Source organism: Saccopteryx bilineata, chromosome 1 (genome assembly GCF_036850765.1).
Source record: "Saccopteryx bilineata isolate mSacBil1 chromosome 1, mSacBil1_pri_phased_curated, whole genome shotgun sequence".
Taxonomy (NCBI): Eukaryota; Metazoa; Chordata; class Mammalia; order Chiroptera; family Emballonuridae; genus Saccopteryx; species Saccopteryx bilineata.
This window is the reverse complement of record NC_089490.1, coordinates 47,529,739-47,553,967: the sequence shown is the minus strand read 5'-3', so window position 1 is coordinate 47,553,967 and position 24,229 is coordinate 47,529,739.

Genomic DNA, 24,229 nt, shown 5'->3' with positions numbered 1-24,229 from the left:
GAAAGAAAAAAAGAAAGAAAGAAAGAGAGAGAGAGAGAGAGAGAAAGAAAGAGAAAAGAAAGAAAGAAAGAGAAAAAGAGAGAAAAGGAAGGAAGGAAAGGAGGAAGGGAGGGAGGGAAGGAGGGAGGGAGGGAGGGAGAGAGGGAGAGAGGGAGGGAGAGAGGGAGGGAGGGAGGGAGAGAGGGAGGGAGGGAGGGAGGGAGGGAGGGAGGGAGGAAGGAAGGAAGGAAGGAAGGAAGGAAGGAAGGAAGGAAGGAAGGAAGGAAGGAAGGAAGGAAGGAAGGAAGGAAGGAGAATATCTGCAAAGCACAGTAAAGCAATGCACAATAAAATGATGTATGCCTCTGTAAATGCCAGTCTCTTGGTGCTAAGTTCAGACTCCCTGATAGACTTCTCTAGCCTGGAGAAGAACTGCTAAGGGACTCAGGCTTACAGGAAGCTTCAAAATATATATTTTAACATGGCTGTCACAAATGCTTGGTGGAGGAAGTAATTTGTTTTGACTTTTTAAAATTTTTTTCTTTTGCTTTTTGAGAACCATATTATCAGCATCATCTCTGAGACTCTGACTCAGAATGAATGCTATGTTGTCTGAGTTAAAACAGAATGGTACTTAAAGAGTGCATAAAGTATTATGTGATCTCTATTAGTTTTGAGGGGCTCAAAGGCATTTCTGTAGTACCTAACAGGCAAATGACCACAACTTCGAGCACTGGTGAGGATGGCAACAGAAAAAAATCTATCCTCAAGTGAGTTGAACAATCAGTTTCAGTAGGTTGTGACAGGAGAGTCTTGCTGAGCGAAAGTCCTGCATTGGAGTGTGATGTCACTATCATTCCTGACTCCAGAAGAAACAGACCAGGAGAAGTGGAAAAAGGAGGCAACCCAGATGATCTTCTCAGGCCTGCCGCCCCAACCCCACACCTGTGGCTGTCACAGACCCTCACTCACGTCACCCCCACAGCCGACCACCCTCATTCCCAGCAAAGTAGTGGCAAAGCCATGTCGAAAAACAAACACTCCTGAATCTAGAGTCCAGTCACCTCCATATCTAATTTAATCTTTCTAAAATAAATAATAAAAAATAAATCAGCCTAAGAAAAGATAAAATATATAGGATTCATACCAATACAACTGGAATTATTATTATTGATTTTATCTAGCATTATCCCAGCCACCATTATCTCAATCTCCAACATCTGTTGGACAATTTTAATTCTTAAGACTAAAAAGTATATAAAGCTTAGCATTAGTTATGTACCTTCAATTTGCTTCATATATTTGTTCTTTGCTAAATATATACATATCAAAAAAGAAAGAAAGAAAAGACTATACATTTTGCTTTATATATTTGCTTTATATAGTTCAACATCACAGGCCTATTGTAATCCCAATTTTACAGTTAAGGTCACAAAGTTAAATATCTTCCATAGTGAGTAATGGAGACAAGAGTTTGGCTCTTTGAATATAAAATTTATATCACTAATAATTCACTGCATTGTCTGTTCTCACCTTAAGTAAGGTCTTTCTGTCTTCAGTGTATAAATTGGTTATAGTTCAAAACAAGCAAAGGTCACAGGACAAGTGAAATAAAAGGTAGGAACGATTTAAACAACAATTTGTTAAAAACAGAACTGCTAATAAAGGTAACTATATACATGCAATACAACCTATACACATTCAACAATCCATTCTTTTGAACATCCAACCATACAGTTGACCAATGGGTACAATTTTCACAGGATTTCCATTATAAAATAATTTTATTATTTACCCATTGTATATATGACTGTGAAAAAATGAGCTAGATAAATCATATGGATTTAGAAATTCAAACATTTATGACAACAGTAATGTACCTGAAATGGCTATGCAGTCTAAATTTCCAAGGTTATCCCTTGGAAATCCCTTCCATTGCAGGGATTAATAGCCTATAAGTTTAATAGTTAGTAAGTTTACCCAAATAAATGTTAATTTTCCTAAAACTACAAAATGATTAGTTGATAAGTGTTTAAAGAAATTGGGCACCAGGGTGGGTGGGGGGGAATCTACCAATTTTTCATCAGATAATTTTTTCCAAAGCTTTATTTGCTCTTACTTAGATAATATAGTATGTTTTGGATTTTAAAATTTAGACTTGGCATGCTTGTATCTCAATGAGAAACACATTCTTTTGCACACACACACACACACACACACACACACACACACAAAAAAAACCTTTGTTAGCAGAGTGAGCAAAAACTTTATAATAAATTATTATGCTCTGCTCTAGATAGAGTCTGGCCATATTTATCCATCTTCATGGTATGGTTCGATGCATAACAAGAAAAAAAATGCTACATAAATTACACATAAAGCCATTAGTCAATTTCTTGTCTCAGTGCCAAAATTGTCACTGTTAGTTACTGCCTTGGATTAAATAAAAGGCAGTTGTCAAACCACATTGTTACCTTGGGAGATATTGCAGCTGTCAGTGCTAATAGGTAGAGGTGATTAAGCTACCATTATCACATGTAGAAGTGAGACATACAATATATGAATATTGAATAGTTTAGAAGCATAGAGAACCAATAAAAGAATGAGTGAGTGCTCCTGCGAGTTGCAAAGGCTTTAAAGAAAGTTTCCGCAATTAATTGTTAATTTTATTTTGGTTGCATTTGTACTCTTGTTTCTTGTCCCTAATATAAGTTACAATATTTTTAGTTATTAATATTTAAGCAAAATGTTAGAAAATACCCTCCTTAGAATAAGGATTATAATATTAAAGAGAAACAAAAACCTAATTTAAATATTAAGCTTCAAAAAGATTTAAAATGCAACAAAATATTAAAATAAAATGTAAGGTTATTGAAGATTGAAAGGTATAACAGGAGATACCTTATACCAGCTGTCAATACAACTGTGTGATAGAAACACGAATGAATTTGGGTGATTAGCACACAATGCAATCAACAGTCAAATTCTACAGAGATGTTTACCTGAAACCTATGTACTCTTATTGATCAATGCCACCCCATTAAGTTTAATTACTAAATAAAAAAGAAAAATTAAAAGAAAAGAAAAAAAAGAAATACTAATAATGTTTGACTTTTTTTTCCTTCTTTGTCAAATTCAGGTAGACTGCTAGAGAATTTTTAAAATGAACTCCATTATCTCTCTCCAATTTTTAATCCAGCTAATAAAATGTGTAGTTGAGGAGAAGCTTTAAAACAAAGAGTGGACACTGTGAGAAATGTGTGAATGGTTGATCCCGAACTCCCCTCCACACCATTGGAAGTATATGGGTGAGGATTGTCCACAGGTGACTAATTCCAGGCACAAGTACCTATATCGCTCCCCAAAGCCATAAAATCATTTCTCTTATTTTCTTGTAAAAGCGATATAGACAAGAGTGCTTTACTGCTGCAAGCCATAAACAATGCGGATACTCTGCCAACATGTTACCAAGAAAATGAAAAACCAAATCTCTGGTGTGGCTTCTTTTAGTTCAGCTGACATCATGATCACTTTTGTACGGGACACTTGAAAGTACTTATCCAATGAAGCATGTGAACACTATAATCACAAACTAAAAATAAAGTGGTGCCCAAAACCAAGTTGTCCATCACTGGCAGGTAAAAATAAAAAGCAAATAAATAAATAATAGCAGAGAAAAGGAACAGCTTATTAAATCCTAATGGCTTTCAAACAAATAAACTGTTTATTTTTTCTAAAACCAGAAGGTTTGAGTTTGCATTTTTGATGCAACCTAAATCTCTATACTGTAAATATTATAAATGTATAATATAAGCACCATAAGGAAAAAATATGTAATTGCCTATAACATTCTCATTTATTAATGTGCTCACTAGAAAAATAAATACTCCACTGATTCAGGTACTCACTGATCTGCATAAGAAGTCAATGACCTTAAGTACTATTTTTTGAAATGACATATATTTCTACCCACAGCTTTACAAAACTGAATGAGAAAAATAACATTTCAAAGAATATTAAACTTTTCAAGGACTTTGAAATCATCTAATTCAGTTTTTCACAAAATAAAAGCACTAGAACCCAGTGGTACACTTACAAAGCTTTAAATAACTCTGAATAACATTCTAAGGAAATGACTCCATTTTCAGTCTTTCCCTTTCTGATTAAGTCAAGGAAAAGAATCTCAGTGACTGATCATTTTTAACAGAGAAAACTGGCCTAAGCTTAAAGCTCTAACTAGGCAATGGTATCAAGTGTTGTTTTGATGCATTTATGTGACTTCTATTTATAGTAGTTACCAATTTTCCAGTGATAGTAGTAATATGTAGTTTCCTACCTAAACAAATTTACTTTGGTAAAATAAAAGTGTTTTTATATTTAGGATTTGATACTTTATTTTAAAATGCTCTAGTGTAAAAAGTAGGATGTGTATTTTGAACAAATTGTTTCTAATCTACTCTCCAGGAATGGTTGTCTACCATTTGAGGTCCTAATCAAGACTCAATACCTAAAGAGAACTAAAAAGATAATATGTTCCTAATCAAACCTATACCAAATGGTTGGTTAAATTTGTGTCATGTTTATTAGACATAATCTTTGTTGGCTTAAATGACTATCATTTAAGAGACGCAATAAGTTAGGAATACTAAACAGGCCCTCCCACCCTTGTATGGACACGGCAAAGCCCTAGTGCCTCACTTAAGATCCTGAGCCATGTTGGCCCTGCACCCTTCCACTGCACGGAGGACCCTGTAGTCTGATCTTATAATAAGAATGACTGTAATAAGATTTCTGTGACTGGAACACTAGCATCACAACACTACGATGTCCCTTTTGGAGTAAGACTTTCTTGCTAGGGCTAATGTACTTAGGAAAACAGTGGGATTTCACAGTTATGATTAGCAGTGTTACCATCATTCTCAGTGATCAATAGAATTATTGTGAATCTTACAATAGATGGGGTCTTAATTTTAGTGAAATATGGAAAATATTTGCACATTTGACAGAATTTTATCTGTGATTTTAATCCATTGTAATATGTCATCTGGTAACAAAATTGTCAGGAAAAAATATCCTTTACCAGCTTTTAACCACTGGAGGACTAGTAATATTTACCAAAGAGATGTTTGTTTGATAAATGCCCTAATTGGCTTAAAGGTAATTTTGCATCATGATACAATTCAAAGAACTGAGTAAAAAACAGTAGAGGTTATAAATGGATATAGAAAATATTACAAAGTTTTAAGTGAATGATTGGGAAACATTAATCTGATCAAACCCTACAAATAAGGAAACTAAGAATCACTTAAGTGGTTAAATGGTTTGATCAACATAACAGAGTAAGTTGAGTGGAAGGGTTTGTTTGATGACCAAGGTTCATTTAAACATTTCGTGCTGTCATCTTACCTTCTGCCTCAGGGGTCTTTCATAAGGTTGTAGTCAAGATATTGGCCACTCTGAGGTCATCTGAAGGCTTGGCAAGATTTAGAAACCAGCTTCCAAGCTCACTCACACGGTGGTTGGAAGGAATTTTAAACAATGCAGATCTCCCCACAGCTAATGTTGTTCTCCATAACATTTGCTCTTTATTGTAGATACTTGACAATTTCTCAGTTTGTGCTGGCTCTTTCTGATAGTCACTACTACAATTATCATGACCATAGACACAACTGTAGAATGCATAAAAATTATATGTATATTCTGTGCCCATTATTATATTATTTATGGAAAGCACTAAAAGTTTAACAGGGCATTTTCTTGGGTAAGAGAATTTGATTAATTTTGTTTAACTTCTTGTGTTTTTCTAGTTTTTAGGCTTTGTTCAATAAGCATGTCAAGTGCAAGTTATTTAAATAAATGAATTTTTAGCATTGTGAAACTTGGCTATTTAAGTAAATTATAACATACACACTTTCGTGTTTAATTAAAAATGCATTATTTGCTTCATTTAAGATTTTTTTCTTAAAAGTTTAGAATTATAGATTCTTGGGTTTATTTCCCTGAATAAGTCTAATGTCTAAAGATGCTTCCAACTTTGTTGCCAAATTCACAAGTCATGACAATTTGCAGAAGCATAAAAAATGGTTAGGAGGAAAGGGTCCAGTTACTTTTGGTCCCCTAGAAAAGATGAGGAGATCAGAAGGGTCAAATGAATCATTTTCTTTTATAAGTTTGGCTTCCTGAACAGGTAGATCAATTCACAGTTTTCATTTCTGTCTTGCCACTTTGCACAGTCAAACATGGGCTATATAAAGACATCATTGTAAGCGAAGGCCTCCGTGCAGAATCTCCAAGTGCAGAAATTTGGATGGCCAGCTTCTTTTCTCACCAGGCACAGACTCTCTTAGATGTCTAAGAGCCCTGAAATGTTTTTTTTTTCCTGTGCCTGAAAGGTTGACTAGTAACTGCTGTTCCAATTATTTTAGACAAAAGTCTTACCTATCCTGAGATAAGCTCAGAGTTCAGTATAAACAGAAAGAAATAAAAAAGATTATCTTCAAATGATTTAGTCTAAAGAGACCTTTGGAATGTGAGTTATTTATATTTCAACAATAAAACAACTTTTGTTTTTTATATTTCTGAAGAGAAGGAAACACTGAACTGTGACCCAACACAAAGAACTTGATATTTTGGTCCTTAACACATGATTTATTTTGTTTAAATCAAGGTTGTTTACTTCATTAACAGATCAGAAAGACTTATTTTGTCTTAAATGTTTCCAGAATGTGATTCTTTCTGAGGATCCCACTGCAGTAATATAAACTTGTACATATGTTCACACACAATTATAAGCTTAGAAAGATCATAATTCCATGACTTCACCAGAGTGGCTTTCAAGGCTGGAATAGTAATTACAGCTGTATTCACTGTAATCATTATGGTCTTCATAAAAAAATTTTATATGAAATAATAAGTCCCTTCAAATTGTCTTCAAAATTGAGTGGTACATAAATGGAATAAATAAGTATATTAAAACCTAAGTAATAATTAATAATTCATATTTATATTCCAGGATATTATTATTAATAATTTATAGCTGCTTGGTTCCTTTAATTTAGTAACTTTAAATGAAAAATAACATGTTTACAGATGGCTAGGTAACAGCAACTTTATAAGGTCAAGTATAGATATGAAGAAAATCAGGAAACCAACTTTTTCAATAAACTTTAAATAAATAGAAGGGTGGATAAGAAAACTCCTGAAGCTGCTTAATTATTGGCACTTGTGTTATACATTAGAAACTCTTCTTATGACTTTAAATGGATTTCCAACATATTTTTTTCAACTTTGAGTACTGTCTCACATGAAAACTGTTATTTAAAATGTTAAGCAATACAATTGAAATAACTGAAAATAAACAAAACTTACCTTATGTTCTTCATATCAGTCGAATTCTGTACCTTGTGATTGAATAAATCATGACTCATGATGATCAGTTACAGCTAATAAAAAAGAAAAAAGTTAACATGTTAAATTCTAATATTTAATAAGTGAGAAAAGGAAGTAAGTAGCATATTAGTAGACGGAATAGAGAAAGAAAAAGAGAAGGAATTTTGGAACAACATTAATCAAAATAGTCTCTTAAAGGTGCCTGTCATATAATCAGTTTTATTCTACCTAGGCATTAAAACTGCATATGCAAAAGAGGAGATTTCAAGATGGCAGCAGAGTAGGCAGATATTCCAACTGCCACCTCCCAGGACCAAATTGTGTTACAACTTAATTTAAAAACAATCATCTTAACAAACTAACTTTGGACTAAAAGAAGAGGAGTCTATTACCAAAGACCAAAGAAGAAGCCACACGGAGACTGGTAGGAAGGGCAGAAATGCAGAAAGGCCTGCCCTGCACCCAGGAGCGAGCAGTGGCTGAGGGTCCATAGGGACTCTCACTGTGGGGAGGGTCACCTTGAGAGGTGTGAGTGCTCATCCCTGGGACAAAGCCCCAGCCTAGAGCCTAGGACCTAGAAGAGATGCCCACATAGCATTTGGCGGTGGTGAAAAGAGCTGAGAAACAAACGGTGTTCTCGGAGACTGCAAGCTTCGTCTTAAAGAGCCAGTGCAGAAAATCTCATTCACAGCCATTTACCTGGAGTCCTGGCGGAGGGAGGGCTGAGAGGACAAGAGCTGCATGAGGAGAGTGTGAAGTTGGTGGCCCACAGAGAGACACTGTAGCTGACGGCCACCAGAACCCCAGTGCTGAGTCATTCCCCTCCTGTACCACAATTGCCATCTTTCTTGGATGGAAAAGGCCCCTTCCTGCAGCATAACCCCTCCCTCAAGACTCTCTCCTGCCCCACCTTAAGGATCTTGGGTCATGCTGAGTAGCCAGGAATCAGGGGAGTGCGTCGCTGACTCAGTTTTCTGGAGCTGAGGCCAAAGCTTCCCCCTCACCCCCCACACACACCTGATTCTATGACTGGTGCTTCCGCTTCATGGGAAACTCAGTAGAAACTGTCTGAACTGAGGGAAGACTACATCTCTGGGCCTCAGAGGCCACACCCACCAGACTCCTGGTGGACACACCCTACTGAGATCTGAAAAATGTCTGGACAGACAGACACCTGAGGCTGAGTAGTGGGACTCACACTCACCACCCTTTCTAATCCCTGAATTTCCCCAGGCTCTAGAACAGAGGTTTTATTTCAGTGGCCAAGCCCAACAAGCAGCCAGCAAACAGGCAGTAGGAAGTAGGGTCTCAGGGACCCTAGAGCTTTTGCTGAACTTCGTCCAAGCCCAGTGTGGATAAAAGCCAGCCTAGGTGTGTGGCTTGGTATTTCTAGGTGCACATGGGCCAAGTAGAGGCAGCCAAAAACTCTGGATTGTTTGTGGATACAAAAAGGTTGCTGAGGACCAATCATGGACAGTGTCCCCCACTGGTCTGTGCCGGGTTCCCTTCAGGGAGGCCCAGGGTTGGTACACCCAGAGACCAACTGTGGACAGTTCAGAACCTAATCACCCTTGCTGGTGGCGTGTCCTAAAGGAGAACTCATTCAACACTGGGTCCAGATGAGGCGATGTCCACTTTCTGTGATCAGCAGCAGGACAGCAGCTTGCATGCATTGGAAAGGGTGAAACTTCACAGTCAGGTGGCCCAGGTGCTGAATATCCTTCCTCGCTGGGCTAGGTTCCTCAGGGGGAAGGAAGAAAGGCTTGGAGCACTGAAACTCAAAGTGTGGCTCCCCACGAGCCTATTGCTGGGTCTGGTCAAGGGGTCTAACCACTTTCTGGGGGGAGGGGCACAGTCAGCCCAAGGGGAGGACTTTCTAAGTCTTCCTCCCTGACACCATGGTTTCACCAGCTCAAAGAACTTCTGCAGAGGGGATGGTCGGCCTCACTGAATCTGAACCTGCTGCTCAACTCACTGGGGAGAAATAAAATTGGAGTATCCAGCTGTGGCTAAGGATTTAGGCTCTGGAGTAGGGGCCACCTTCCCCATACTGAGCTCCTGACCAAGAGAACCCTAAAGTAGGGAGTCTCACTAACATTGTATTCCCAACCTCAGCTATCCTAACCCACCAAGTTTGCAAACTGTAGAGGGGTTGGTGGGGTGAGGCCAGTCTGAGCTCATACTATAGTCTTTCTATAGAAGACTATGGAAAGAAAAGACAGCTGAAAGAGGAGAAGGAGCAGCTGAAAAGTGAAGGCAAATCTTACAGAACTTGAGCCTTTTACAGAGCTGCTGTCATCTCTAAGTAGAAGAAAGCTGGGTTTTTTAAATTTTTTTTTGTATTTTTCCGAAGCTGGAAACAGTGAAGCAGTCAGACAGACTCCCGCATGCACCAGACCAGGATCCACCCGGCATACTCACCAGGGGGCGATGCTCTGCCCATCTTGGGGCGTCGATCTGCTGCAATCAGAGCCATTCTAGCTGAGGCAGAGGCCACAAAGCCATCCTCAGCGCCTGGGCAAACTTTGCTCCAGTGGAGCCTTGGCTGTGGGAGGGGAAGAGAGAGACAAGAGCAGAAGGAGAGGGGAAGGGGTGGAAAAGCAGATGGGATCTTCTCCTGTATGCCCTGACCGGGAATCAAACCCAGGACTCCTGCATGCCAGGCCGATGCTCTACCACTAAGCCAACCAGCCAGGGCCAAAAGCTGGTTTTATATATAGGTTGGCCCCTCCCACACTATCCAGGCACAAAAAATGAAGACACAAGCAGCAAACAAAGCAGTAGCTCCAGAGAGGTACCCATGGCAAGTGACAAATAATGACTGCTGCCAACCCAAGAATATCTTGAAACAACACAATTAGTAGTGGGTGGAAGACAGCAGCAATGCTAGACTCAGCTAGTTACACAAGCAGCATGCCCAAAGGAGAAGTCCAACAGGCAGCAGACACTGCAGAGAATAAATACACCCAACAGTATAGACACTGCACAGTTTTTAATACATATGATCAAGGTTGACCCTTAGAGCCAGCCAGACTGAAGGGATAACCACACCAACAAAAGGACCAACTGCTTTCAATACTCACATACAATGACAGGACGGTAAATACCACCCTCCAGAAGCATTCCTAAAGCAAGGAACTCAGGTAGCCTGGAAGTCAATACCACAGAGCTCATCTTCTTTATAAAGACAACACAAGAAATTTCAAAGTCAGAGCAGAGTTACCTAATACACAGACAAAATGGGCAGACAAATAAATATGATACAAATGAATCAACAAGAGAAATCCCCAGATAAAGAACTAAATGAAATGGAAATAACCAAAGTACCAGATTCAGAGTTTAAAATAATGATTTTAAGGATGCTCAAGGATCTTAGAGCAACAATGGATGATCACAATGAGAACTTAAAGAGATATCAAGTATAAAAAAGGACACTGAAATCACAAAAAATAAAGTCACAAATGACAAATACAATATCAGAAATGAAGACTGTACTAGAAGGAATCAAGATCAGGCAGGATGAAACAGAGAATGGAATTAATGATTTAGAGGACAAGATAAATGTAAGCACTGAAACAGAGCAACAACAACAAAAAAAGAGGCTCAAAAACAGTGAGGAAACTCTAAGAGACCTTTGCAACAACATGAAGGGGCTCCTGAAGCAGAAGAGAAAAAACAAGGGATAGAGACTTATTTGAAGAAATAATAAATAAAATTATCTTAAATTGATAAAAGAAAAAGTCACACAATTTCAAGAAGCACAGAGAATCCTATGAAAGAAAACTCAAGGAGTCCTACACCAATACACATCATACTTAAAATGCCAAAGTTAGAATACAAAGAAAGAATACTAAAAGCTGCAAGAGAAAAACAGTTAATTACCCACAGAGGATCCTCCATAAGGATGATATCTGACTTCTCAACAGAAACACTTGAGGTCAGAAGAGAATGGCAAGAAATATTCAAAGGGATGCAAAACAAAGACCTACAACCAAGACTACTTTATCCAGCAAGGCTATTATTTAAAATTGAAGGAGAAACAAAAAGCTTCCCAAACAAAAAAAGACTCAAGGAATTCATTACAACCAAACCTGCAAGAAATATTAAGGGACCTGCATTAAAAAAAGTGAAGGAAAAAAAGAAGTCAAGAGAAAGAGGATTATAAGTTTAAAGAATAAAATAGCAATAAATAAGTACATATCAATAATAACCTTAAATGTACAATACTTAAATGGATTAAATGCTCCAATCAAAAGACGTAGATTTGCCTGGCCAGCTAGTGATGCAGTAGATAGAGCATTGGACTGGGACGTGGAAGACCCAGGTTCAAAACCCCAAGGTTACCAGCTTGAGTGAGGGCTCATGTGGTTTGAGCAAGGCTTATCAGCTTGATCCCAAGGTCACTGGTTTGAGCAAGAAGTCACTCAGTCTGCTGTAGGCCTCCAGTCAAGGCACAGATGAGAAAGCAATCAATGAACAACTAAGGAGCTGCAATGAAAAATTGAGGCTTCTCTTCTTTCTCCTTTCCTGCCTATCACTATCTGTCCCTCTGTTTTCTCTGTCTTGGTCACAAAAAATAAAAAAGACATAGATTTGCTGCATGAATAAGAAAACAGGATCTGTATATATGCTGTCTACAAGAGACCCACCACAGAACAAAAGATACACACAGACTGAAAGTGAAGGGATGAATAGATTTTACATGCAAAGAAAATGACAAAAGAGCTGGGGTACAATACTTGTATCTGACAAAATTGCCTTTAAAACAAAGGCTATAGTAAGGGACAAAGAAGATCTTTACATAGAGATAAAGGGAACAATCCAACAAGAGCATATAACCATTGTAAATATTTATACGCATAGTATAAGAGCACCTAAATATATAAAGTAGATTTTGATGGACATAAAGGCTGATATTGATAGCAATATTATAATAATAGGGTTTGTTTCTGTTTATTTGTTTTTGTTTTTACAGAGACAGAGAGAGAGTCAGAGAGAGGGATAGATAGAGACAGACAGACAGGAACAGAGACAGATGAGAAGCATCAATCATCAGTTTTTCATTGTGGCACTTTAGTTGTTCATTGATTGCTTTCTCATATGTGCCTTGACCGTGGGGCTACAGCACACTGAGTAACCCCTTGCTTGAGCCAGTGACCTTGGGTCCAAGCTGGTGAGCTTTGCTCAAACTAGATGAGCCCACGCTCAAGCTGGCAACTCAGGATCTCGAACCTGGGTCCTCTACATCCCAGTCCAATGCTCTATCCACTGTGCCACCACCACATCAGGCAATAGTAGGGGTTTTTAATACTGCACTAACATCAATGGATAGATCCTCCAGAGAGAAAATTAAAAAAAGAAAAAGTGGCCCTTAAATCACACACTAGATTGGGTTAGTCAACCTTTCTATACCTACCACCCACTTTTGTATCTCTGTTAGTAGTAAAATTTTCTAACCACCCACTGGTCCCACCATAATGGTGATTTATAAAGTAGGGAAGTAACTTTATTTTATAAAGTTTATAAAACAGAGTTACAGCAAGTTAAAGCATATAATAATAATTACTTACCAAGAACTTTATGCTGGATTTTCGCTAAATTTGGCAGAATAAATCTTTATAGCCCTGGCCGGTTGGCTCAGCGGTAGAGCGTCGGCCTAGCGTGAGGAGGACCCGGGTTCGATTCCCGGCCAGGGCACACAGGAGAAGTGCCCATTTGCTTCTCCACCCCTCCGCCGCACTTTCCTCTCTGTCTCTCTCTTCCCCTCCCGCAGCCGAGGCTCCATTGGAGCAAAGATGGCCCGGGCGCTGGGGATGGCTCCTTGGCCTCTGCCCCAGGCGCTAGAGTGGCTCTGGTCGCAATATGGCGACGCCCAGGATGGGCAGAGCATCGCCCCCTGGTGGGCAGAGCGTCGCCCCTGGTGGGCATACCGGGTGGATCCCGGTCGGGCGCATGCGGGAGTATGTCTGACTGTCTCTCCCTGTTTCCAGCTTCAGAAAAATGAAAAAAAAAAAAAATCTTTATAAAACAACTTACTATAATTAAATCTATCATTTTATTTATACTTTGGTTGCTCCACTACCACCCACCATGAAAGCTGGAACACCCACTAGTGGGCAATAGGGACCAGGTTGACCAGCACTGCACTAGATCAACTGGATTTAATTGATATCTTCAGAACATTTTACCCCAAAGTAGCAGAATATACATTCTTTTCAAGTTTTTGTGGTACATTTTCTATGATAAAACACGTTAGGACCCAAAACAACTCTCTATAAATTTAAGAAGATTGAAATTATATCAAGCATCTTCTCTGATCACAATGGCATAAAACTAAAAATCACCTACAATATAAAAACGAAAAAACATTAAAACACTGGAGACTAAATAACATTTTATTAAATAACAGCTGATTTAACAATGAGATCAAAAAAGAAATCAAACATTTCCTTGAAACAAATGAAAATAAACATACAACAATCCCAAATCTATGAGACACAGCAAAAGCAGTCCTGAGAAGGAAGTTCATAGCATAACAGTTATACCTTAAGAAGTAAAAGAAAGCTCAAATAAACAACCTAACCCTGCACCTAAAACAATTAGAAAAAGAACAACAAATAAAGTCCAGAGGAAGCAAAAGGAAGAAAATAAAAGATCAGAGCAAAAATAAATGACATAAAGGCTAAAATAAAAAAATACAAAAGATCAATGAAACCAAGAGCTGGTTCTTTAAAAAGGTAGATAAAATTGACAAACCTTTAACCAAACTCATCAAGAAAAGAAATGAGAGGACTCAAATAAATAAAATTAGAAATGAAAGTGGAAAAGTAACAACTGACACCACTACAAACTGAAAGAAATATGAAAGGTTATAAGAAAATACAATGAAAATCTATATGCCAAAAAATTAGACAACCTCGGTGAAATGAATTAAATTCCTAGAAACATACTCTCTTACAAAACTCAATCTGGAAAAATCGGAACACCTAAACAGACTGATTACAATAAATGAAACTGAAATAGTTATCAAAAAACTCTCAGCAAACAAAAATCCTGGACCAGATGGTTTCACAGGTGAGTTTTACCAAACATTCAAAGAAGAACTAATACTCATTCTTCTCAAACTATTCCAAAAAATTCAAAAGGAGGAAAGACTTCTAAGTTCATTTTATGAGGCAAGGATTATACTCATTCCGAAACCAGGTAAAGGAACTACAGAGAAAGAAAACTATAGGCCAATATCCTTGATGAACATAAATGCTAAAATTCTCAACAAAAAAAATATTAGCAAACTGGATCCAACAATACATTACAAAGATCATACATCAAGATCAAGTGGGATTTATTCTGGGAAAACAGGGTTGGTACAATATTTGCAAATCAATAAATATGATTCAGCACATAAACAAAATGAAGAATAAAAATCACATGATTATATCAATTGATACAGAAAAAGCATTTGATAAAATCCAGTACCCATTTATAATCAAAACTCTCAGCAAAGTAGGAATACAGGAAACATACCTCAGCGTAATAAAGATCATATATTATGTACTGACAGCCAACATCATACTCAATGGGCAAAAATTAAAAGGAATCTCCTTAAGATCAGGAATAAGACAGGGGTGCTTCTGGAAGTCGAAGCCACAGCAATCAGACAAGAATTAAAAATAAAAGGCATCCAATGTGGAAAAGAAATAAAAATGTCATTATTTGCTAATGACATGATACTGTACATGGAAACCCTAATGTCTCAGTCAAAAAATTTCTAGACAAGATAGATGAATTTGGCAAGGTGGCAGGATATAAAATTAGTATTAAAAAGTCGGTGGCATTTTTATACACCAACAATAAACTGTCAGAAAGATAAATTAAGGAAACAACACATTTTGCTATTGCAACAAAAAAAAAATAAAGTCCCTAGGAATACATTTAACCAAGGAGATAAAAGACATGTACATAGAAAATTATAATACATTGAAAAATGAAATAAAAAAGATACGAACAAGTGAAAGCCTAGTCCATGTTCATAGATGTGAAGAATTATCATCATCAAAATGTCTCTACTAACCAAAGCAATCTATAAATTCAATGCAATTCCCAATCAAATATCAATGGCAAACTGCACAGATCTAGAACAAATATTCCAAAATTTATATGGAACCAAAAAGGAACATGAATAGCCTCAGCAATCTTGAAAATGAAGAATAAAGTAGGAAGTATTACACTTCCTGATGTCAAGTTATACTACAAGGCCATTGTAATCAAAACAGCTTGGTATTGGCATGAGAATAGGCATAAAGATCAATTTAACAGAACAGAGAACCCAGAAATAAACCCATGCCTTTATGGTCAATTGATATTTGAAAAAGGAGGCAAGAGTATACAGTGGAGTAAAGGCAGTCTCTTTAATAAATGGTGTTGGGAAAATTGGACAGGTACATGCAAAAAAAATGAAACTAGACCACCAACTTACACCATTCACAGAAATAAACTCAATATAGATACAAGACTTAAATGTAAGTCATGAAACCATAAAAGTTTTGGAAGAAAACATAGGCAGTAAACTCTCCAATATCTCATATGGCATTATTTTACTGATATATCTCCATAGGCAAATGAAATAAAAGATAAAATATACAAATGTGACTCTATCAAACTAAAAAGACACAGCAAAAGACACCATTTACAAGATAAAAAGACAACCCATACAATGGGAGAATATATTCACTGATATGTCTGAGAAGGAGTTAATAACCAAAATTTATAAAGAACTTTTAAAATTCAACATCAGGAGGGTAAACAATCTAATTAAAAATGGGCAAAAGAACTGAATAGATACATCTCCAAAGAGGACATACAGATGGCCAATAGGCGTATGAAAAAAAATGTTCAACATCGCTAATCATCAGAGAAATGCAAACTAAAACCACAATGAGATACCACCTCACACTTGTCAGAATGGCTCTCATTAACAAATCAACACACAAGTGCTGGAGACAGTGTGGAGAAAAGGGAACCCTCCTGCACTGCTGGGTAGAAATGCAGACTTGTGCAGCCAGTGTAGAAAATAGTGTGGTGTTTCCCCCCAAAATTAAAAACGGAACTGCTTTTTGACCCAGCTATCCTACTTTTAGGAATATATCCTAAGAATACCAAAACACTAATTCAAAGGACGATATGCAGCCCCATGTTTATTGCCACATTGTTTCAATAGCCAAGATCAGGAAACAGCCCAAGTGTCCATCAGTGGACAAGTAGATAAAAAAGCACTGGTACATATAGAAAGTGGAATACTATGCAGTCATAAAAAAAAGGAAATCTTCCCTTTCGTGATGGCATGGATGGATCTGGAGATTATTATGCTAAGTGAAATAAGCAAGGCAGAGAAAGACAAATATATAATTTTACTTATATGTGGAATCTAATGTACATGATGAACTGAATAATGAAATAGAGGCAGAGGCAGGGTCACGGGAACACAGGGATAGCTATCAGAGGGAAGGGGGACAAGTGGACGGGATAAGAGAATGTGAAGGAATTAGTAAAATTATAAATACTTCAAACATAGATACGGATAACAGGACAGCAAATCGGAGAAGGAAGTGGGGAGGAACTCAGAAAGTGGCAAAGGGGGTGTAATGGGGGCATGTTGTTAATGAGTGAGGGTATTATATTGAGTGAGACACTTGAATCCATGTTAACAATAAATTTTAAAAATTAATTTTTTAAAGTGGCATATGTACAAGAAACTGGTGGGCAAATTTACCTGCAAAGAAACCTGGAGGTATTATTAAACCTGGTACTTTATAAATAATAGAATTTCTCGAGAATGACTATATGGACATTTTATAATGAGAACCCTCTTCATTTCATGATTTATATTTAATGAAAAAAGAAGATAGTATGTTTTCCATACCACATGACCAAGCTAGGTATAAGTATTCCATCACCCTTAAAAGAGCAGTATCAGAGGACAAACAAGACATAAAATTCTCAGATTTTTAATTTCAAAACCACGGTCCAGCTGTATGACAGCAATATTTTTTTTTTTTTTTTAAAAAAAGACATGATCAGGCACAGAGGTTTCATCACCATCTCCAACCTCAGAACTAGCTGAAAGCCCTCAGAGTCAGGAAGGTCCAGGTGATGGTTATGCCTGCCTTTCCTCAAGCAGATCTCCAGGGAAGGAGTCCCAGAGGCCAAGGCCATGTCTTCCTGCCTGAATGGAGCTCTGGAGCAGCAGCCTGGTTAGAACTCCTTCTGCCTCTCTGGTGTGGTAGGGAGTCATTGGCTGCTGGAGAGCCTTGGCCACACACAGTGGGCTCACAGGGGATCTTTATAGTCCCATCTGCAAGTGGCAAAGCAAAATATCAAAAGACTTTGGAAGTTACTTGAGAAATGATCTGGAGATCTGGCCAAAAAGAACAGAACCCAGAATGTTGCAAGGACGGGTATCTCAATAGATGGCAACATGGGTCACATAGGTTTCTCCAGATCCAACACATTATGTCAGCCCCTTAGACCTCCAATGATTTCCTGAGGAGAAGTAGAACTCTGAGCTCATCTGGAATTGACTAGATAAAGTTTCCTACCACCAGGCAAAACAAGGGCTAAGAAAGTAAGATTAAATTAAGATTCATTAGAAAAAGAATTATAGTTTTTACATATCATTGTGAAAATAGTACTCACAAAAATAATGACCTATCCGGGGTATTCAGTAAATTCTGTTTTTAATCTCAAGTTCTTAACTCACTCGAGAATTGATAACTCTGACCCAGAGTAAGCACAACAAAGAAAGATGCACACCTTTTCTGAAGCCTCTTGTGTCTCTCTTGTCCCCTGCTGTCCACACTGATATATCTGTTTCCGGGCCTTTCCTTACTCACAAGCTATCCTCTTTCCCTTGTTTGTACCTTTTCAAATTACAGTCAACTCCTGAACACCATAAATTTGAATGGCGGGTTCTTTCTTTCCGCAGTTTCACATCAGGGGATTCAATAACCCAAATCTCAGATTGGAAACATTATTTTTGCATTTCCAACCGCAGATTCCCAACCACGAATTCCCAATCACAGATAGAAAATGCTGTTTTGAGCTACAGTTGGTTGAATCTGCTGATACAAAGAACTGACAGTAGAAGCAAAAGTTATAGAAGGATTTTTTATTTCATGGGGTTTGGTGGCCCTAAACCTCATATTCTTCAAGGGTCAACTGTACTATACAATTTTTAAATGTTGAATTGTTATAGTCAATTTCTATGAAAGTTTTGGCTTCCTTCCAATTTGTTCAAGAAAATAATTAGCTGTGTATAGATAATGTTCCAAATTCCTTATCTATTTAAATTAATTTAAATTATTTAAACTAATCTATGTTTGTAATTTGGAGTATTGTGTTATTCTGAAACAGCAGAAAATTTTAAATATGTAATAGGAGATGTAAAGCCAGTAGCCAGGGCTGCCACTATCAAAGCAGCCAGGCCCATGCAGGTTCACATTGGATTTGGACAGCCGGTAAAGAAACAACGGAGCCAAAAACTGATGGGCCTTCATCTTTAATCCTAGCTTGCACCCGGCGGGCAAGTAAAAACACACACTGGGCTCCAAAACCCACTCACATTCAGTGCTCACAAAGCTACTGACTTATCCGAGTTTCCTAGAATCAAAGGTTTCTAGCTCACCAGCCTTATTCACCTCTGTTCCCCATCTCCTTCCTTCTCCCTGCACAAACTCTGCACAAACTGACTTCTCACTCAACACTCCACCATACTGGCTGCTTCTCCATGTGGCCTTTCTCTGCTCTGCTCTCTAATGCTAATCTCAGAAACCAAGAGAGCAAGCTCCCGTTCTGCCCCCATTTTATAGTGTAGAAATCCAAACCTTTAATCCAATAAACAAAATAGGGAAGTCCCCAATACAAAGTCACTTATCTGGGGCATGATGGGATTGTACCACCCCACATCAAAAAAGGTGGGAAAGGCTTAGTTCTAAAACCAAGCCCCAGGCTACAAGGATTCTGCTTGCCCACAGCCCGCCCCCAACACACATTAATATCACCTGGGTGACAGCCTCCATGTGGGCAGCGTTATCATTAACAAAGTGAGCATAATACATTTTATCTGCCCAACAATCCACCCCTATGCTCACTTTACTACCCACAATCTATATCACTGGCATCCCTGTGCAAGAAATTAGGCACATTACACAAATTACAACATGACAAATCATACAGTTTCAACAATCACAAAGGTACACTTCACCAGTCTCTGAGCACTTAGCCCAAAGCGCAAAATGTCCTAGTCCTTCTTTCTAGCCATGGGAAAAGCTTCCCGGGACAAGGGAGTGCTTTCAGCAAAGTCACCCCCCACCTCCATCAGGGTATTTCACATTGTCCAAAATCCATAATCCGTAAGTCCATCCAACAAAGGAGTCAGTGCCCACTCCGGTCGTAGTCCAGGAAATCAGTCCACGCACACGGGGCGTTAGCCACCCCCCTCATTCCTGCCGTCCTGGCAGGTTTTACACTCTCCCAAAGAGGGGCACATGGTGTCCGGCCCTATGTCCCAAAATCGTAGACCTACCAGGGCTGTAGTAGGTGCTGCTTCCAGCTGGGCTTTCACCTTCTGGAGACTGTGGATTGCAACTCCAGCCAGATTCTCCTCATCTTCCAAAGAGGAAATGAAAACACCAGCTCCCACTGCCGGGCTCAAGTCCCGGGCTGCTGTCGCCCTTTGCTCTGCAGACCTTGCAGCTCCGGACCCGGCCTCAGCTTCAGCTTCAGCCTCAGCCTCAGCCCTGGCCTCCTGCCGCTGCTGGCTCTCTGCAATGTCCAGGGCAATCTGCAACTCACGAACCTGTGAATCCTCCTCAAGCAGCTGCTCCATTTCCAGGTGAATCTCGCAAACCTGGTGTAAAGCCAGAAGCCATGGCCAGGGCCACTATCACAGCAGCTTCCTGGTTCGCATTGGATTCGGACAGTCGGTAAAGAAACAGCAGAGCCAAAAACTGGTGGGCCATAGTCTTTAATTCTAGCTTACACCTGGCGGGCAAGTAAAAATACACACTGGGCTCCAAAACCCACTCACATTCAGTGCTCACAAAGCTACTGATTTATCCGAGTTTCCTAGAATCAAAGGTTTCTAGCTCACCAGCCTTATTCTCCTCAGTTCCCCATCCTCTTCCTTCACCAGCGTCAAACTGCACAAACTGGCATCTCACTCAGCACTCTGCCATCTTGGCTGCTTCTCCTGGCCACATGGCCTCTTTCTGCTCTCTTCTCTCTGCTCTCTCCTCTAATGATAATCTCAGGAACCAAGAGCGCAAGCTCCCGCTCTGTCCCCATTTTATAGTGTAGAAATCCAAACCCTTAATCCAATATACAAAATAGGGAAGTCTCCAATACAAAGTCACTTCTCTGAGGCATGATTGGATTGTACCACCCCACATCAAAATGGGTAGGAAAGGCTTAATCCCAAAACCAAGCCCCAGGCTACAAGGATTCTGCCTGCCTTTAGCCCACCCCAACACACATTAATATCACCTGGGCGATGGCCTCCTCGTGGGCAGCATAATCTTTAACAAAGTGAGCATAATACATTTTATCTGCCCAACAATCCACCCCTATGCTCACTTTACTACCCACAATTTACATCACCAGCATTCCTGTGCAAGAAAATTAGAACATTACACAGATTACAACAGCAAAAATCATACAGTTTCAACAATTACAAAGGTAAATTTCACCAGTCTCTGAGCACTTAGCCCAAAGCGCAAAATGTCCTCGGCCTTCTTTCTAGCCAAGGGAAAAACTTCCCAGGGCAGGGGAGTGCTTCCAGCAAAGCCACCCCCCACCCCCATCAGGGTATTTTACATTGTCCAAAATCCGTAATCTGTAAATCCATCCAACAAAGGAACCAATGCCCACTCCGGTCATAGTCCAGGAAATCAGTCCAAGCACATGGGGCGTCAGCCACCCCCCTCATTCCTGCCATCCTGGCAGGTCTTACACTGTCCCAAAGAGGGGCACATGGCAATGGCAGTCAGCATTTCCATCTCTGCTCCGGAGAGGAGAGCATGTCCAGCCCTATGTCCCAAAATTGCAGACCTACCAGGGCCATAGTAGGTGCTCTTTCCAGCTGGGCTCTCAACTTCTGGAGACTGCAGATCACAACTCCAGCCCAATTCTCCTCATCCTCCAAAAAGGAACTGGAAACATCAGCTCCCACTGCAGGGCTCGAGTCCTGGGCTTCCGCAGCCTTCTGCTCCGCAGACCCTGCAGCTCCAGACCCAGCCTCAGCTTCAGCCTCAGCTCTGTCCTCCCACCGCTGCTGGCTCTCCGCAACATCCAGGGCAAGCTGCAACTCACGAACCTCTGAATCCTCCTCCAGCGTTTGCTCCATTTCCAGGCGAATCTCAAACACCTGGTTGGCCTCGTCCTCCAGCTTTTCCTCCAGCTCCAGGGTCAGCATTGGTTTCTCCTGCGTTTGCTCCAGCTCCTTCCACTGCTCGGTTTGCAGGTCCCAGGCAGCCTCTTCCACAGAGCTCTCAGTTTCTTCACACATGGCTCTAAAAGTCAGCCAGCCTACGGTCCCCAAAAGGACAGCCATGGGGAACCATAACAGCAGCCAGTCTTCTCTACTGCTCAAAGGTGGTGGTTGCTCCATACCGAACTGTATCGAATCCTGCCACAGACTACGCCAAATGTAAAGCCAGTAGCCAGGGCCACCATCACAGCAGCCTGGCCCATGCAGGTTCGCATTGGATTCAGACAGTCGGTAAAGAAACAACGAAGCCAAAAACTGGTGGGCCATCATCTTTAATCCTAGCTTGCACCGGCGGGCAAGTAAAAACACACACTGGGCTCCAAAACCCACTCACATTCAGTGCTCACAAAGCTACTGACTTATGAGTTTCCTAGAATCAAAGGTTTCTAGCTCACCAGACTTTATTCCCCTCTGTTCCTCATCTCCTTCCTTCTCCCTGCACAAACTCTGCGCAAACTGGCTTCTCACTCAACACTCCGCCATCTTGGCTGCTTCTCCTGGCCTCCTCCACGTGGCCTCTTTCTGCTCTGTGCTCTCTCATGCTAATATTAATCTCAGGAACCTAGAGAGCAAGCTCCCGTTCTGCCCCCATTCTATAGTGTAGAAATCAAAACCTTTAATCCAATATACAAAATAGGGAAGTCTCTAATACAAAGTCATTTATCTGGGGCATGATGGGATTGTACCACCCCACATCAAAAAGAGTGGGAAAGGCTTAATTCTAAAACCAAGCCCCAGGCTACAAGGATTCTGCCTGCCCACAGCCCGCCCCGAACACACATTAATATCACCTGGGCAACGGCCTCCAAGTGGGCAGCGTCATCTTTAACAAAGTGAGCATAATACATTTTATCTACCCAGCAGGAGACTATTAAAATCAGAGGAAATAATTGTAAAGGACTCATAATGGGAAGCATCAGATACTGTTTGCAATATAAGGAGGACCCAATATGTATTTGCTGGGGGTTAGTGGGGTGAGAAAACAATAAATGAATATGAGCCAAAAAGTAGAGCTTCAATTGCATACTCTTTGAGCACTATAATTCTTAAATATCACCAGAAAACTGACCACAGAAGCAGTAATTGAGAAACATCTAATATCAAACAAAGCACACCAACTTCTAAAAAAATTTTTTCACGTTATGCTATATTCACTGATTTCATTTCCTATATACTAAACAAAATTATCAACTTCTTGAAAGCAAGGTCTCTGTTTTGTTCATTGTTGTTATTACTAATCCTTACAACAATGCCTGGAACATGATAGATATTCAATAATTATTTACGCAAGAAAAAAAAACAAATTAATGAAAGAAATTGTTGATTATTACATACATAGATATATCCAGCTGTGTCTAAAATATACAGCATTGATCAAAGCCACAAGGTAATTGTCCTTTCTCACATACTGCTATATGTTTAAGTGAGATCATTCCAGTGAGACCTGGAACTTCCTCCAATCATTAAGAGCAAACCGCACATCCATTTCAAAGTAAACAGGAAACTATGTCTTAAGCTGTTGGTGGGCTCAGGAAGTATTACCATTTGAATGGAAATTCTCCCAAATATACACAGGTTGACCAATTTGAATTGAACCTGAGTTCTGACTCAGTTCAACCAGTGATGTCACTACCTCTTTATGGTTTAAGTGTTTGTATTTGTTGCCCATTAACCTGAAGGAGGGGTGCTAAAGGTTCAGTCTGCTCCCATTAGACTGAAGGACCAATTCTCTGTATGTGCTTTGAAATTTCAGAAATCTTTTCATTCTTATTGCCTAATTTAATCCTCTCAACATTCCTACAAATTTCAGAGATACTCTTTTTTTTTATTTAATGAGTAAACTGAGGCTAAGGGACTTGTTTAAGGTCCTATGGCTTTTAAATGCCAAAATCAAGACCAAGATCCATGTAGCTCTTCTAACTCTACAGCACCCTAGCCTGCATTCTCTATGCCCTCTTGCTGTTTTATATAGAAAACATATGTCATTTTGAAATGTTTTACCTAGAAAACTGGAAAAAGTTCTTTTGTTTTATAGGGAGGTATACTTAGCACTCTTAATTATGATTGTGAGAGTCAATACTGTAATACCAAAGAAGAAAAACTAAGTGTAACTTCGGTGTATCTGTTAAAATGTCTAGGGCATAAATATACATCTTGGGGTAACGTATTTTCCTGAGAAGAGTTTGTGGGTGCATTATCTCATTTCCTGTGGCAAAGCTTTCCCGTCCTGGCTCTCAGTGCAGACTGGGACACAGAGCCAGCCTGTAATTCCAGATGGAATCCTGGCAGGAGAGTCCTGGCTTCACTACAGCTTGCTGT